This window comes from Balaenoptera borealis, assembly GCF_965194805.1.
Source record: "Balaenoptera borealis genome assembly, chromosome: 12".
Taxonomy (NCBI): Eukaryota; Metazoa; Chordata; class Mammalia; order Artiodactyla; family Balaenopteridae; genus Balaenoptera; species Balaenoptera borealis.
In genome coordinates this window covers 74,611,430-74,626,322 of record NC_138869.1, presented here as the reverse complement: position 1 = coordinate 74,626,322, position 14,893 = coordinate 74,611,430, and positions in this window count along the sequence as shown.

The following is a 14,893-nucleotide window of genomic DNA, read 5'->3' as shown; positions in this document are numbered from 1 at the left end:
TGTCTTTTACCTAGAGAGAACTACAAATTTTGGTTGATACATTCTGAGGCCCAAAACCATGAGTCACTTTAAAATGATAGTCAATTTGAGATCAAGTTATTATGTGTACCCAGTATGTTTTGTCTGACATGTTAATATAGCTTTTGGCTTTGTTTAAGTGGTATTTTTCTACCTCTTCAACTTTCCTGCATCCCTAAGTTTTGGATCTCTTATGTGTATATACAGCTAGATTTTCTATGAGGCCTGAGAACTGAAGTATTTAACCCTTTGTTATTACTAATATTTGGATTTAAGATATATTCCACATGGTCTGATACTTCTCTTCCTACTCCTTCTTTTTTATACATTTATTTATTTTATTTTTGGTTGCGTTGGGTCTTCGTTGCTGTGCGTGGGCTTTCTCTAGCTGTGGCGAGCGGGGGCTACTCTTCGTTGTGGTGCGTGGGCTTCTCATTGCGGTGGCTTCTCTTGTTGCGAAGCACAGGTTCTAGTCGCACGGGCTTCAGTAGTTGTGGCACGTGGGCTCAGTAGGTGTGGCTTGCGGGCTCTAGAACGCAGGCTCAGTAGTTGTGGCACGCGGGCTTAGTTGCTCTGCGGCATGTGGGATCTTCCCAAACCAGGGCTCAAACCCGTGTCCCCTGCATTGGCAGGCAGATTCTTAACCACAGTGCCACCAGGGAAGTCCCCCTACTCCTTCTTTTAAGCTGCTTATACTTTTTTCCCATTATTTCCTTCTGTTAATGAGGTTATATTCTTTCTGTGATACTAGTGGTAATGTTAAAAGTTACAATATTCACTAGCCAAGGCTGATGATCAGTACTTTAGCTCTCTACCTAGACAACTTTACACATTTAAGGTGTCACAACCTATTATGGTTATATTTATTAATGTCCAGATTATTCTATCTTCAGCGAGTGGATACCTCTACTGGTAATTTAGAATTCTGGAATTAAATCATTCTCATCCACTTTATGACAAGGAGACCATATTGCAGGTGTCAGTGGAGTGGTAATAACTCCCGGCATGCTGTACCAATGATTCTCACATTTTGGTGAGGATCAGAATCACCTGGGGAACTTGGTGAAAATACAAAGTCCAGACACTTTCCTGCTTCAATGAGCCTGGGCCTCTGTGCTTGACTAGCATTCCAGGGGATTCTGATGCTGAGTTTGGGAACCTCTGTATTATAGCATCATAATTACTGTGGTGAATAGGGATGATGGAGGTCGGAGGGGATGTACTCGCACATACAGTTTCTCTAGCATTTGAGAGATGGGGAAGCAATAGTGATCACAGGGATTGAGAAGTTGGTGGCTACTGGCCAGAGTAGCACTGAAGAAAAATGGGAGCTCAGTTCAGCTAAATACCGATTATGGCTGTAGAGGATGAGAATTCTCTACATGATGCCAAAGTGCACGTGCAGCTGAGAATCAGGCCCAGTATATGATCAGGACAATAGAGTTACAGGGATGTAAATTCTCACCCTGGCAAGCCTCGTACACTAACATTGGGCCCTGATAAATTAGGATCCTGGTCCAGGGACATCTGGACAGATGCACTTCAGATCCTTGAACCACCCAGTTTCCCAGAATCCTCTGGCCCCCTCCTTTTGCTTAAGGATAATGCAGAGGCCTCACCTGAGGCACATCACTCATAAGCTGATGGTTGCTCCTTGTAAGTGATGCCCCATATCCCTCACAGCTTCTAGGATAATTACTGGTGTCAAGTCCAGCATGGCCCCAGTGGGGCAGTCTGTCCTTGTGACAAAAGGGATTATTCGCCAAAGGATATATAGGACCTGGTGACTCTGTCAGTAGGAACTTAAGACTTAGGAATGACTTAAAGTTGCTGGAGCAGGGGGTAGAGAACACTAGGCTGGATGATGGAGAGTTTATGGGGTGCTCTCACAGGACTAATGTCCTGGCAAAGACATATGGAACCAGCCTTAATATGCTTCTGGTATAGCTATCAGAAGCTTCGAGCAAGGGAGGGGGTATAGAAAGCTGGCCTATAGCATCAGTCCTAAACATGGCTGTGCATTCACATCATGTAAAGATTTTTCAAAAATCCTGACCCTTAAACTTCCCATAACCTTCTACAAATTTCAGGAGACAAGGCCCAAGCATCAGTATTTTTAGAACTCCCCAGATGATTTTAACTTCAGTCAAGTTTGAGAGCCACTGACACGCAGCAAATGAGGAGGAGACGGCATTTACCTCAGGAAAGTCTTAAGAAAGGATTCAGAGTGGGCTTTTTTAAAACCTTTATTATACATCACCAGAGAAGCCAGGATGGTCCCCAGGATGCTCTTGAGGTCTGTCCTTTCCCTAAAACAAGGAAGGTACTAATGATGGAAGGAACCAGCCTCACTGAGAAATGGGGGTGGCTGCCTTCTACTGACCAGGGTTGAGAGGAGTAGAGGTTTATGTTGAACTGGACTCACTGGTGTCCATAGGGATAGTAGGATTTGGAAATAGCACAGGTCAGACAATAACAGTTGATCACATCCACATGGCCATAAAGCCAGAACAGCAAGCGGAAGGTCCTGATCCACAAGGCAATTCGACAGTGTGTGTCTAGTGCGAAAGATCGGTGGCCACACAGGTATTGACCTGTATACCAAAAGATCAAGAGTGGGTGAGAACACTTACACCAGCTGCTCCAATGGGAAGCCACTATCCCTTACTCAGTTCTCACCTGAACCAGTACTAGTTAACTCCCCTTGAAGAAAGAACTCTGTTGCTATGTAATACTATAGCAACTACATACAGTAGTGATTCCCCAAAGTTCATCCCAAAAGGAACCTATGGTCACTTACTTAAGTAACTATATTTCAGGAGTTGTTGGGTAAAGGGTTAGACATGTTAATATGAAGGATGGAAAAATGCTTATGAATTTCCAGCTGGACTAAGGATGTATGAAGCCAGTTAACAAAGTCCTCAGTCAACTAGTCCAACGAGTCTGCAGAACAAGGGATCTGTGAGGGCTGCATTGTGAGGCTTCAGGTTGCTCAGAGCCTTGCCTAATGGCGCCTCCTTCTGAAAACATGAGACCATTGGAGACCCTCTGAATGCACATCAGATGTGAGTGGGAGTCTATAGTCCCTGGGGAAGCTCTGGCAGTGGGAGAAAGGAACTGATGGATAAACTATTCCTTCTCAGTTGGAGGGATTTGGGGGGAAATAACTTCCTTGCCCTCTCTAAAGACTTCCAGGCAGACTGAGAAATCAGTTTGTCAGAGAACTATGGCCAACTCGAAAGTACTCTTGTCATGTTTGCCATCCCTCCTTCACTTTTCCCATTTTTCTTGGTATTTTACTTTATTACAATAAAGTGTCAGAACCTGTGGCAAAAATATTTGCTTTGCCCCAGAGCACCTGGCCTAAAACACTCCCCTATTAACTGTTCTTGCCAAAATAATGCAGGCTTGAATCCAAAAAATGTCTAGATCTAACTTTCAATTTATAGAAGATAGGGACAGAAGAACACGACAGATGACACCATGGGAATAAAATCTGCAAATCTAGATTCTAGATCATCTGCCTTGTAAGTGGTTCCAATTTCAAGGAACTATTAGTTAAAAGAAACTTGGATGGGCTTGAATTTGGATCCTAATTGAAAATAGAGGCTTCAAAGGTATTGGTAAAACTCCATTTCTTGGTGAATGATTTATACACATAGATGTTTACTTAATTAGTCTTTATGTCATAAATATTCATAGAACAAGAAATGATTAGAGCAGGTCAAAAATGGGGGTGAACAAAATTGGATGGGACAGCAATTGGGTTTTTAATTAGGAGGAGGATTCTAAGTTAGGAGGAGAATCCTAACTAAGGCTTCAGTGGTTGGGGGAATGTACAGAATTGGCAAGAGGTACAGCATTCAGAATTGTGAGCTGTTGAAGGTGTGAGAAAATGGAGATCTCAAGAATGACTCCAAGGTCCTCAGAAGTGATCAACTCAAATGGTTGTACCCCTTACTAAATAAGGGGCAACATAGAAATAAGTTCTATTCTCTTGGGACTTGAGATTCCTACAGGTCATTCGGGGGAAACAGACATTGGCAATTAGAGGCTGAATGGAAGCCCAGGAGACCTGCAGATGCGGAAGTACTTGTGGTTGGTGATTGACCCACGTCTTTGTTTCAGATTCTGTTTTGAGAGGACTCAAGTGGAGACTGAAGCACTGGTAGTTTATTGGGAAAATAGCATGAGTCAGAGGTAGTGATACCGAGCAAAGACTCACTGCCCAATGCACATAGAAACCAATACTGTGGTACCAGCTTCTGAGAAAAGAAAGCTTTACCGCAAGGTCACTGGCAAGAGACAAGAGGCAGGGCTCAAACCTGTCTCCCCAATCCAGGGTTGGGGGCAAAATTTAAGGGGTTAGGGGAATTTCAAACGTGGCTGATAGGCTAGTCTCAAATCAATCCTTATATGGTAACAAAGCTACTTGGGCTGCTGGAAGCTGAATTTTTCTTATTGAAGAACGTCTTGCTTTGTAAAGGGCTCAGGTGGCAACATCACTATTACTTGGGTTCTGTAGACTTAAGATTCTTGGTTCCAGGGTCATCCTGGGGACATGGGTTCCCATCTTGCACATGCACAGTGCTGTTCCTGTAAAATAACTCAAGGTTTGATTAATCAACAGTCTGCTTAAGGAAGCAAAACTAGTTTAAGCTGGTCAGTGTCTTACATGCTGTTTCAGTAGTAGGGAAATTAGACAGTACAAGGATTTATTGAGTTGGTCACCACTTCAGGTGATTGACTGCTCCATCCCATGGGAACTTCAAGAAAGGTCTCAGAAGAAACAGGGAGGCATTTATTCAAGAGGCTTCATTGCCCCTTTTGATCAAGTTTTGCCGAGTGTAGCTCCATGGTTTTCTGGGTTACATGTATCAGCACTGAGCAGATTCCCACAGGCATCTATGTGGCAGTGTCAGAAGCTCTAGGACAGGGTACCAGGTGGGTGAGATGATGTTGGGCTGATCTTAGGTGGGACTGGTCCCTGTAGCAATGGCTTAAAGATGAGATCAAAGAGGTTGAAGTGGTGCAGAAACATCTCCCATCCACTCCAGGGGAGTATATAGAAATACATACAGCTGAGCAGCTGTTGAACACCAACTTTTAAGGGACAGGTGCAGCGAGGTGCCTGGAGGAAAACTTCAAGAATGAATAGTAAAAGAGAGAAGAAAAGTTGCCACAAAACCCAAGAGAGAGGAGTTTTCAGGAGGAGGAATTCGAAAAATGGTATCAAATCAAACAGTAAATTCAGTCGATAAAATTGGGAAGTCATTAGCTAAAGTCTAGTTCCCAGAATGAAAAAATAAATAGATCAAGGCCATAACATACTAACCAGTAAATGGATTGTGATCTGGGTAGACAAGTGACAGTGGTATGTCTGTATACTTATGTCATATGTATACACTGCTGTGTTAATGTAGTATGTATATTTTTATTCTCAAATATCATAAAATACCTTCTTTAATACAAAACCTTTCTTCACTAAAAATGAAAACATTAATTTGTCAATGATGTAAATAAAAGTGCTCTATTTTCTAAAGTTTGTTTTTAACACTCTGATACAGTATTTTGAAGATCTTAGTTTGTTTTGATTCTTGGTTTTAAGGGTTGTCATAGCTGAGAAATATCTTATACAAAGATGGGTAGCTCCAAATGAACTACACTGTTGGCACTTATTAAATTGTGAAACTTACTGTTTAGTTCCATCTACCAGTTACACAAAACTCTGTTTTTGAGATACTTCTGGAAAACTCACATCTTCTGTCAATCAATTGTTGCAACTAATTGGAAGGTATAGTATTTCTATATCTTTAACCAATTAGCCCAAACCTGATGAAATTGTTTGAAAACAGAATCTTCTAATCTGTTTTAAAACTCTTCCAGATTTCAGTATACAGACACAAGAGATTTTAGACATTTTTTTCAGACAAAAATCTCAACATTGGAATCATGTCAAAACGTGCTTTTACAATACTCTGTTCTCATAGCATGAATTTCTTCAAAAGCAGTTTGTCCTATCATTGCTACAAGTTCACTTGTACCTCTCCAAGAGAGTATCCTACTATCAAAGTCAGCAAATGTGGAACATTTGAAATTTTGGAAAGATAAACGCATAACTCATCTTTAAATATTTTCTCTTTTTGTAATAGGGAATGATGAATTTTTCATACCATGGACATTTGGTTCTTATTGCAAAGTATCAAAGAGTCAACTATGGTTTAAGAGTCTTGCTTTCATGAAATTAGTCCCATCAATGACAACTTAACACTATATACACTATTTTCAACTTCCTCCTGGTAACTCCCTGTTTGTGAATGATGTGATGGGTGAATTGCACATGTGGTGTGATATCCATAAACCTACTGATATCAACTGTGGTTACACTTATATTTTCCATGAAGGGGTCATTTCATGTTGAAGGTGGCTCACGAAAGTAATTTTAGGTGTATGTCATTTTTGAAATAGAATCTGACAGATACCATAATCTAAGACATGTTCAAAACATTTGTACTTTCATCCAACTGTATAGCAATCTTCCACACTATATAATTTGTTCTAGACTTATTTCTTCAAATCATCTTGGTTCATGTGTCTTCCTCACATGGCACTTTGTATTTAAAATAAAAAAAGATGTATTTTCCATGCCTCTGCCAATGGTATTTGGTGATAAAGGAACATATTTGGTTTTATTTCCAATGTGTTCTAGCAATTTCCATCATGGTAGAAAGAGCCAAATGTTTTCCCCAATGGTAAATGGATGTTTTATCTTTCATTCCTAAACATTTATGGCTAAATTTAGTGAAATCTTGTGGAGTATTGGAATAATTGCATAATTTTACAGAGCACTGACAGAGTTTCTCTATATTCTGAATACTTAGTACAAATTTAACCTGTCGAGTCACTGTATACATTTAAGAAAAGGGATTTTTCTACCGATGACAAACACTACCCTAACTGTCTTAATTTTCAATTAAATCTTTTGGTAGATTTATTGAACTATTATATCTCTTAACGTGGCTATTGAAGAAACACACTAGGAGTAGAAATTATCAGCTTCTCTTATTCTCAGGGGCTTGCATTAGTTTCTTCAATCTGTAGTTTCACTGTAGCAGTCTAAATCATACACCACCTGTGTTGAGGATTAGTTTAGTTAAAATAATATCCCCCAATCCACTTAGGGCAACACATTGCGGAGTGAAGGCAGAACCATGCCTGAGGGAGCCCAGTCAGCACCTCCAGGCTGGAGAGCTTACTCTTTGCTCACGTCTCTGGTGTCCCAGGTGCCCCCTGACCATCCAATGCACAAATGAACGGGGGTCAACCTGTGTGTCCAGTGTCCTTATCAGAATTCACCAACATTAATGTGAGTCTCTACACCCCAAGAGATTTTATTGGGGTAGATTGAGGGTACATTCACCTCAATTTGGGATCTGCTGATATAATGAATAAACACTTCAAGGAGCTGATCTGTGAGGAAATCAGTAATAATTAGAAAACATTGGGAGATTTTTAAACTAGATGAGGGAGACAGGAGTATTAAGCTGTGGGGAAGGAACCTCTGGAAGAGAAGCTGAAGGTGCAGGAGGATGGATGGATATTCAGTAGAGTATATCAGAGAAAGGGAAAACTTGGGCTTTAGGAAACATGGAAGGATTAACCTCAGAAGAAGCCACTTCCTGATAAGTTGAGGGGGTGGTGGAAGATCCTAAGTAACGTTCGTTCATGGTGAGGATAGGGGGCTGAAGGAGGGGGGGCGGTGAGGACTTGTGCTGAGAGAAAGGGGCAATAAAATGTTTGTGGAAGAAACCAACTTGCAATAGCTGCCATATATAATGAGAGTTAATGAAGAGTACAAGTCAGTTTCTTAGTTACAGGATAGTTATCTTGTCCTTCCTCAAAGAACTAACTGGTTTGTGAAGGAGCTGCAGTTGGAGTAGCCCAGGGATCCTGTAACCATAAGACCTTGCAGAGTAAGGCTCTGGGCTTCATACAGCTATGAGTGCCCTAAATGCCCAAATACAGGGTGATAACAAATAACAAGGCACTTCCACCTTCCAATGAGAAGATGTAAGTGTTTTCTGGACACTTGAATATACACTCTTAGTGCTGAAAACTGTCAAATGTCTACCAATTGGGTTAGACATACATTTAAAATCATCAGACATTCTTGAAATACTGCTTTTTCTAGTCACATAACAATTCACTCTTCATATGTAGCTTTAACATTTGTGTCATCACTAGTGACACACCGAGTCATCTAAGTTTTCCAGAGCGCATGTGCTTAGTCATGTGACAGGCAATATTTATATCAGACACAACTGCAAGAAACTTGATCCCAAGCCATGGGGACCCATTCACATCATGTAACACCAGTCTTTCCCCTTATTCTTTCTATGATCATATATTTGTTTCCTATAGTGTAACTTACTCTGCTTTTTAAAGTGATCCCTCAAAGGCTTCATAGTGACACCTAAAATTTGGTTGAGGACACAGGACATACCCCAAGGGGTAATTAATGATCTGGTGTTACTGTGTGTGCTCATGTGTGTTTGTGCGTCCACACTGCTCACTGCCTTTGCCAATTCTGTCAGGTGACCTCTAGCAGTCCTGAACCAGCATGAATTGGGGTCTTTTCTGGTTCATGTGTCTTCCTCACATGGCACTTTGTATTTAAAATAAAAACAACTAAGCCTGCGCCAAAATGTGAGTCACTGTAAACTCAGTCATTATAAAGCTCAGTCCTTTTTAGAGTCTCATAATTCGACTCCATCTTTCCTGAGGAATGAGTTTAAGGGAAAATTCTGATAACCAGGCATACATTCTTCCTAACCCACAGTCCTGGCAGCATATTACAGGACACATGGCTAACTTCTAGCAAATAGTAATTAGTGTGATGTGGTCAAATGATTAATGTATGAGTGTTCTCTGCCGCCTCCTCTTCCTCCCTTATCTCTACCATCCCTCAAGCTCCTAGTCCTCATTCAGATCCAAGTAATCAGGAAAACATGAGAATCAGGGAAGTTGTGTTTATAATAGTGACTTTACTGCCAGCAGAGAAATTGTTGCAGAAGTTTAAAAGGAAAAAAAAAAATTACTGGGATCAGTGGGAGTGAGTCTGTTTGGAGGCTAAACAGAGTTTAGGGGGGAGCTGTTTCCTGTGGGGTTGGTGAAGGGCATCACTGTGGAGAAGGTTTAAGTTGTCTCACTGCACAAAAGACTTCAGTTTACTGAGATTTTACTCAGTTTTAAGAGAGCAAAGTATGTCTCATGACTGTTTAGACTCTGTTCCTTTGAAGAGACCCCAGGCTCCTCCAGGACCTGGGTTGTCTTTGGGGCTGTGCTGTAATCACCTGAGGCTGCTGTGTGCTTGACCTGGATTCCTTCAGTCCTCTACAACTCTGAGGCAGGTTTTCAGATGAGAATTCTGAGGTTCAGCAGACCCTCCTTTTTAATCTAGGGGAGCATCAGTAGTGACATAGTGTGAGGAGCCCAGGGACTTCCAAAGAGATCTCCTCACCCTTATCTCTCAACTCTGCACACCGAGGTAAGAGGTAGTGGCCCTTTAAGTCCTATTGCAAAAGGTCGTGTTACAAATGTATCCCAGGGCAACAGTTGAAGAGCCTAAGTTCATAATTACAAAATGCCTTTCACAGGAAAAAATTCTTAAGTATAGTGGACACTCAGTGCCCCATCAAGACTCAGATTCCTTTTGTTAATTGTGACAAATATACATAACATAAACCTTATCATCTTAACAATTTTTAAGTGTTCACTTCAATATTGAGTTGACCCTTGAATACCACAGTGCGTGGGTCCACTTATACACGCATTTTTCTCAATAGTGAGTGCTACACAATCCAAGGTTGGTTGAATCCACAGTTGTGGAACCAGGGATACAGAGAGCCAACTATAAGTTGAAAGGGTTGGCACCTCTAATCCTCATGTTGTTCAAGGGTCAACTGTATATTCACATCGCTGTGCAACCAATCTCCAGAATTCTTTTCATTTTGGAAAACTGAAACTTGAATACCCATTAAACAACAACTGTCCATTCCCTTTCTCCCCTTCTCCCTGGCAACCATCATTCTTTCTGTCTCTGAATTTGACTATTCTAGGTACCTCTTAAGTAGAATCACAGTATTTATCCTTTCATGGCTGGCTTGTCTCGTTTAATATAAATGTCCTCAAGGTTCAACCATGTTGAAGCTTGTGAATTTGCCATGTGTCAGATTTCCTTTAAGGCAGAACAATATTCCATTGTATACATATACCACATTTTGGTTATCCATTCATCTGTTGATGGACACTTGGGTTGCTTGTACTTTTTGGCTATTGTGAATAATGCTGCTATGAATATGGGTACGCAAATCTTTTCAAGATCCTGCTTTCAACTTTTTTGGGTATGTGCTGAAAAGTGAATTGCTGAATCACATGGTAATTCTATCCTTAGTTTTTTGAGGAACCACCATACTGTTTTCCGTAGTGACTACACCATTTGCATCCCCCCCAGCCATGCACAATCTCTCAAATTTCTCCACATCCTCACTATCACTTGTTTTTTTTTTTTTTGTAGTAACCATCCTAATGAGATTGTATTCATGATAGTTTTAATTTGCATTTCCCTAATGATGAATGATGTTAAGCATTTTATGGGCTTGTTAGCCATTTGTATATCTTTGGAGAAATATCTTTTCAAGTCCTTTGCCCATTTCTTAATTGGATTATCTGTTTTGGGGGGTTGGAGTTCTTCATTTATTCTGGGTATTAAAGTATCAGAAATGATCTGCAAATATTTTCTCTCAGCCCATGGGTCACCTCTTCACTCTTTATTGTGTCCTTTGAATTCTAAATTTTGATGTAATTCATTTTTGCTTTCATTATAGCCAAGAAATCATTAATAAATTCCATGTTACGAAAATTTTCCCTTATGTTTTCTTCTAAGAGTTTTGCAGTTTAAGCTCTTAGGATGTTTAGATCTTTGATCCATTTTGAGTTACTTGTTTATGGTGTAGTGTAAGGTAAGTTTCTAACTTCATTCATTTGCATGTGGATGTCCAGTTTTCCCATCACCATGTGTTGAGACTGTTCTTTCTTCATTAAATGGTTCTGACACCCTTATCAAAAATTTCTTGACAATATACATGAAGGTTTATTTCTGGGCTCTCTATTTCCTTGGTCTATAAGCCTATCTTTATGCCAGTATCTCACTGTTTTGATTACCATGGATTTGTCATAAGCTTTGAAATCAGGAAACGTGAGACCTCCAACTTTGTTTTTCAAGATCGTTTTGGCTATTCAGGGTCCCTCAAGATTCCATATGAATTTTATGATGGATTTTTTTTTCTACCTCTACAAAAAATAGCATTGAGATTTTCATAGGGATTGCATGAAATCTGTACATCAATTTGGGTAATATTTAATATTATTATTAAAGTCCGATCCATGAACATGGGATGTCTTTCTGCATATTGGTGTCCTTAATTTCTTTTAGCAGCATCTTCTCAGTATATTGATTTATTCCTACATATTTTATTTTTGATGGTATTGTAAATGGAATTAACTTCCTTTTTCAGATCATTGTTTAGTGTAGAGAAATACAACTGATTTGGGGGGGTTGTATCCTGAAACTTTACTAAAATTATTTGTTCTAATATGTTTGTGTGGAATCTTTAGGGTTTTCTACATATAAGATAATGTTTGCTAGCATAAATTTACTACTTCCAATCTGGATACCTTTTATTTATTTTTCTTCCCTAATTGCTCTAGGATTTCCAGCACACTGTTAAATGGAAGTGGCAAAAGAAGGCATCCTTGTGGTAGTCCTGGTCTTAAAGGAAAAGCATTTAGCCTTTCACAATTATGATGCTAGTTGTAAACTTTCATATGTGGCCTTTATTATTTTGAGTTTCCTTTTATTTCCGGTTTCTTGAGTGTTTTATTCATGAAAGGGTATTGAATTTTGTCAAGTTCTGCATCAATTGAAAATTTCATGTGATTCCCCGTGCCCCTGTTCATTCTGTTAATGTACCATATTTTCATATACTGAGCCATCTTTGAACTCCATGAATAAATTCCACTTGGTCATGGTGTGTAATCCTTTAATGTGCTGTTGAATTGTTTGCTAGTATTTTGTTAAGAATTTTTATATCAACAGTCATCATTAATATTGGTCTGTGGTTTTGTTTTCTTGTAGTGTCTTTATATGCTTTTGGTGTCAGGGTAATGCTGGCCTCATAGAATGAGTTTGAACATATTTCCTCCTCTTCAATTTTTTGGGAGAGTTTGAGGAGTATTGCTGTTAATACTTTAAGTGTCCATTAGAACCCACAAATGAAGCCATCTGATCCTGGGCTTTGCTTTGGGAGTTTTTTGATTACTAATTCAATCTGCTTACAAGTTGTAGGTCTGTTCAGATTTTCTATTCATGGTTTGGTTTTGGTGGTTATTTCTAGGAATTTATCTGTTTCATTTATGTATCAAAAATGGAATAACCTAATTGTTCATAATATTACAACCAATTTTACAGAATAAAAATTAGAATGTTTCCTCTTTCATTTATGATTTTAAGTCTTCTCCTTTGCTTAGTCGATCTAGTTAAACGTTCATTGATCTTGATTGTTTTAAAGAACCAACTCTTAGTTTTGCTTGTTCTATTTTCTATTTCATTTATCTCTAATATTTCCTTCCTTGTGCTAACTTTAGGTTTAGTTTTTACTACTTTTTATAGTTTCTTAAGGTGAAAAAGTTAGGTTGTTTTAAAATCTTTTAAGTGTTTATAGCTATAAATTATCCTCATAGTATTCCTTTCACTGCACCTCATAAGTTTTGGAATTTTATATTTTCATTTGCCTCAAGATATTTTCTAACTTCCCTTGTGATTTCTTCTTTGATCCATTAAGATCATGTTGTCTAATTTCCATGCATCTGTGGATTTTCAAGTCTTCCTTTTGCTGTTTTCTAGTTTCATTCCATTGGATAAGGAAAGATACTTTGATTTCAATCCTTTTTATTAATCATTGTTTTGTGGTCTTACAGTCTAACATGGATGTTTCATGTGAACTTGAGAAAAATGTGTGTTCTTTTGTTGGGTGGACTGTTTTGTATATATGTCTGTTAGGAACGATTGGGCTATACTGTTCAAGTTCTATTTCCTTATTGGTTGTCTTTCCATATTACTGAAAGTGAGGTACTGAAGTCTTATATTATTTTAGAGCTGTATTTCTCCCTTCAATTCTGTCAACATTTACTTCACATTTAAGAGTTGATGTTTGATGCATATATTTATAATTTTTAGTGAATTGACCCTTTATCATTATATAATATGTCCTTTGTTTCTTGTAACAGGCTTTCACTTAGTTATTTTGTCTAATATTGCTATAGCCATCTCTGCTCTTTTGTTGCTATGTTCATGGAATATCTTTTTTCATCCTTTCACTTTGAACCCACTCACCTTAAATAGTCTGCAAGTTATTTCTCCAGCAAAAAAAATGGGTTTACTTGGGATCAGCAAAGAATTGCAGTTTGGGATCTGTGACCATGGCATGCTATGTGCAAGTCCAGCACAAGGAGAGAACTCTTTTATAGAGGGGGAAAAGGAAGTTTCGAAAGGCTATAGTAAACAGAGTCCATTGGAAGAACTGAGAGTTTAAAGTAGAGTGGTTTTTCATTGATGAAATTGTGATGGTCTCTCATTGGCTGAGATCTTGCCAGGCAAGAAGTCTTTAGTTTTCCTGTCAGGTTCAGTTGTCATGGAGCACGAGAGTTCCCCTTTTGGCCTCAAAACTCTATTTTAATTGAGTTTTTTGTTTGTTAATTTTTACATTACACATGTCCTTAGATCTAAAGTGAGTCTGAGGTGCCATATGTCAGGAGCTTGGAAGTTACCACTCTGTCTTAACAAGTGAAAAACTGAGCAGAATGAAAAATCAACAGTCCTTCTAGAATCCATAAGAGAGGGTAAGACACAGGGCACACTGCTACCCCCAAGATTGGAGAGACAGGAGAAAACAGGTAGTCATGGTTTACCAGGGCCAAGACTCTGAAGCAAAAACTGTGGGAAACCAGTGCTGGGTAGGAAAGCCTGAACTATGATTGACAAATTGCTAGAGGCTTAATGTGGATAACTCCATTAAAAACTTCAGGGTACACAGTATTGAGATTTACCTCTATGTGTTCAACCAGGTTCCACAGTAAATATTGAATTCTCACAGAGGGAAGGAAGAGAACCACCATTTTGAAATATACCAGATCCTTCTATTCTTAACAAGACCTGCCCTCAGGGAAAACTAGTGTTTTTGTTGGTTTTTTTAAAATTTTTATTGGAGTATAGTTGGTCTACAATGTTGTTAGTTTCAGGTGTACAGCAAAGTGATTCAGTTATACGTATACATGTATTCATTCTTTTTTAGATTATTTTCTCATAGGTTATCACAGAATATTGAATAGAGTTCCCTGTGCTATACAGTAGGTCTTTGTTGATTATCTATCTTATATATAGTAATGAGTGTGTGCTTATCCCAAGCTTCTGAGTTATCCCTCCCCCACCCACTGCCTTTCTCCTTTGGTAACCATAAGTTTGTTTTCTGTATCTGTAAGTCTGTTTCTGTTTTGTAAGGAAATTAATTTGTTTTTTTATTTAATTAGATTCTACATATGAGTGACATTATATTTCTCTTTCTCTGTCTTACTTCACTTAGTATGATAATCTCTAGGCCCATCCATGTTGCTGCAAATGGCATTATTTCATTCTTTTTTATGGCTGAGTCATATTCCATTGTCTATACGAACCACATCTTCTTTATCCATTCCTCTGTCGATGGACATTTAGGTTGCTTCCATGTTTTGGTTATTGTAAATAGTGCTGCGGTGAACA